Source organism: Mastomys coucha, unplaced genomic scaffold (genome assembly GCF_008632895.1).
Source record: "Mastomys coucha isolate ucsf_1 unplaced genomic scaffold, UCSF_Mcou_1 pScaffold12, whole genome shotgun sequence".
In the NCBI taxonomy this organism is placed as follows: domain Eukaryota; kingdom Metazoa; phylum Chordata; class Mammalia; order Rodentia; family Muridae; genus Mastomys; species Mastomys coucha.
The window spans coordinates 75,614,788-75,618,796 of record NW_022196894.1 but is presented as its reverse complement, the minus strand read 5'-3'; positions in this window follow the sequence as shown (position 1 = coordinate 75,618,796).

The following is a 4,009-nucleotide window of genomic DNA, read 5'->3' as shown; positions in this document are numbered from 1 at the left end:
AAAAAAATCCCCCAAAACAAACAAACAAACAAACAAACCAAAAAACAGTAGACAAACAGAATACAATTGTGTTTGTCCTTTATCCTCTGGCTCCCAAGTACTAGTCCCTGAGCCGGCACTAGCCAAGACCCAAGCTAGAAGCACTAGGCAATAGCTGGGTCACAGGCTCCAGGGAATCTAATGTGGTTAAGTCTGGAGTACGGACTGGCAAATGGTACTTTTCAAAGATCTCCTCAATGTCTTTTGTAGCCAGACTTCAAGCCATGGCAGGATGTACTCGTCTAAGCCTTTTTTCCTTTCATCAAGTAGCTAGTTGATTCTGGAAAAATCTTAGCTGATTTCTCCATCACACTATTCCACTTGGAAACTTCATCTGCCTTTGAACCATGAAGTACAATTTTAAAATAGTCAAAATCCCAGTAGTCTTTTATGAATTGCCCCTATGGTAGAAATTAAATTTAGAAAATCCAGACATGTTCTTGGGGGCTAAGTTATCACACACAGTTGTCTTGCTGCAAAGCTCTGCTTTTCCAAAGGTTCATGGTTTTGTTTTCAGGATCTCAGACCCAGTGCTCAGGATAGACCCTTACATAGACATGTTTAGGTTCACTGTGCTGTCAGAGCCTTAGTCTGGATGTGGGTCTGCACACATTTCAACCAGTTTCACCAAACGCCCATTTCCCCGGAGCAGCTTTGGCTCCTTGCTAAGGACTTCTAGTGGACACTTCCTGAGACTACCGTGGCGCCTTCTGAACCACTCGGTTCTCCAGATAAATGAAGTTCTCTACATTCCACATCAGTGTGTGGGTCTCAAAAAAAGAATTTGTCTTCATTCACTCTTTTGCTAAAGCCAAGTACAGCTGGAAGAAAAGTACAGCTCAGCCAATGACAGCCAGAAGGCCAAGCTAGCCTGGTATCTGTTTTAACGGAAGGCAAGCATGCCAGTACCCACTCACTGGCACACACTGGCAAAGTTGAGTAGCCAGAGGCAGATGGAGACCATCTATCCCACAAAGCCAGAAGTTATGTCCTACCTGGCTTGCTATGGTTCACAAGTGGTTTTTCAACAAGGTTCATAGGTTGGGAGCCTGGTGCCTCATGTCGCAGTGTTGGCAGGTGATGAGCCCTTAGGTAATGGTGCCTAGTGAGCGGGCATTCAGTCATAGGGGCACTTCCCACAGAAAGAGTAGAGACAATTCTCACAGAACTCTGAATTCTCTCGAAAACAAGTTACTTTAAAGTAAGCCTGACTCTAAAACACTGTCTACATTCCTGTCTGGTGAAATAATTCCATTTATATGTTCCATGTTAATGCTATGTACCATTAGATCTAGCCAATGGGGTTTCAAAGTTCTGACCTAAAAATCCATTTTTCTTCTAAAATAGCCTAAGTTGGGTATTTTTGTTATAATACACATGTACTGGATGGTTTTGTGTGTCAACTTGACACAATCTGGAGTTATCACAGAGAAAAGAGCCTCCCTTGAGGAAATGCCTCCATGAGGCATTTGCTCAGTTAGTGATCAAGGGTGGGAGGGCCTGTTGTGGGTGGCACCATCCCTGGGCTGGTAGTCCTGGGTTCTAGAAGAAAGCAAGCTGATGCTGTGAGCTGACAGCTACATTGTTAAAACCAAAAGCCTCCTCTTTCTAACCAATATAAGTATCCTTAGGACACTTATTAAAGCCATTTCCAATGTGGTGTTAGCAAAACAATGCTTTATTTCATATGAAAATATTTTAAACTTTTGACAGCATAAGCAAGATGTACCTGTATCCAGTATTTCATTATGGAGTTTTGGGTTTTACTTCATATTTATCAATATATTGTTTGTATTAATATTCTACTACCAATATTATGTTCAACTGCCCATTCATTGATGTGATATTTTGTAAATATTGTACAACTTGATCTTTATATGATTTTAAATTACTATTAATTTATATTAAATATAACTTGATTGGTTGATCACTAAAGTCATTTCATTGTTAAACCCTGAATTGTTAAATTGTTGATGACATGCCTTTGGGCTCTTTCTTAAAAAAAGAAAGCTGAGCAAGCCAAGGGAAGCAAGCCAGCTAGTAAGTAAGCCATCCCTCCATGGCCTCTGTATCAGCTCCTGCTTCCTGATCTGCTTAAGTTCCAGTCCTGACTTCCTTTGGTGATGAATAGCAATGTGGAAGTGTAAGCTGAATAAACCCATTCCTCCCCAACTTGCTTCTTGGCCATGATATTTTGTTTAGGAATAGAAACCCTGACTAAGACAACATACAATTCAGGAATTCATAACTCTACAAAAAAAAAAGTTTGTCCACCTTTGGATGAAAGAAATACTAGTGAGGAATGCATATAACTTTATTGTTTGCTACTAAAAAGCATCACATATACTTCTAGGATGGGCCCACATGTGATATGCCGTATTAGACTCTATTTTTTTATTTTTTTTAATTTTTTTTGCAGTTCACTTACCTTTATTTATTTTGATCTTCTGCTTTAGGTAGCAATATACCAGTTCTTTGATGTTCCAGTGGTGATTAAAGCAGCAGAATGAAGGCCTAAAAATGATCTATCAGTAAAAGCAAGAGCTGCAGAATGGCCATAATTGACATGCTGTCTGGGATGGAGACATTTTTACAAGGTCCTACCACTGGATGAAGAGCTACAATAATCATGGCTGCCGAGGAAGGGAGAAGCCCCCTGATTATCCAGTGTCAAGGGCACAAATGAACACACATGAATGCAACTAATACTAACTGGGCCCAGTAGGGGGTATGTGTGTCTGTCTGTGTGAGTGTGTGTCTGTGTGTCTGTGTCTGCATCTGTGTGTGTGTGTCTGTGTGAGTGTGTGTCTGTGTGTCTGTGTCTGCATCTGTGTGTGTGTCTGTGTCCGTATGTGTGTGTCTGTGTGTCTGTATGCGTGTGTATGTAAGAGAGAAAGAGTACATGTGTCTATCTCTGTGTCTGTGTGTGTGTGTCTGCATCTCTGGGTATGTGCCTGTGTCTGCGTCTGTGTGTGTTCTGTGTGTGTGTATGTGTGTGTGTTGTGTGTGTGTGCTCGCACGTGCTTGCGTGCACACACACGCGCATGTGCATGTCTGTGTGTATGAGTCTGTGTGAATGTGTGTTTGTCTATGTGAGTATGTGCATTTGAGTGTGTTCCTGTATGTGTCTGTGAGTGTGTGTGTGTGAGTGAGCATATGTTTGTGAAACAATTGTAATTATACAAGAAGAGGTCATGACCCCTAGACAAAGTGAGAGGGACAAAAGAAGCTGGTGGGGTAGATATTATACAAATGAAGTGTACCCCTGTACAAAACACTCAAGAATAAAATTTAAGGGCCATTAATATTTAACAAATCACCTACTTACCTGTGTGAGAGGGTAATGTGGAGATTATTTGAATATGTCAATTTGGTATAACTTTCTGTATAATTCGTAATTCTTAAACATCTTCCCATCTGCTAAGATGAACCTCAGTTTCATCAGCCCACAATTTGCACTGCAGGTAACAAAAGAAAACCCCTTGTTTTCTTAATGTTCACCAAGACACCTTGCCCATTGATGATAATGAATAATATACATCTGGAAATAAAACGTGTATATATATGTATATATATAAATGATATAAATATATGTATTATGATATACATATAATGATATTTTTAATCCAGGAATACAGAATTTTAGACAAAACACAAGTGATATTTTTGTAAATGAGAATTTGTGCGGCTTGTTTACTAATGAGCAAATTCTCATTATTCTTTTCAAGTACCATAAAAATGACTAAAGAAACTCTTTCAGATTTGACGTTTAGTGACTGGCGAAGAGCAAGCCTGCTCGCTCCCTGTCCTTTGATGGCTTTGACTGTCGAGTCACTGATCTTTAAGGTACTAATGCACCCTCTTGTGGTGGACTGCGGTAACTGTCTTTTCCATAACTCGTTTGAGTAGGGAGCTATTGTTTCACAAGGCACCAATAATCTTATCTGTGGTGAACTCGTAGGGAACAAAG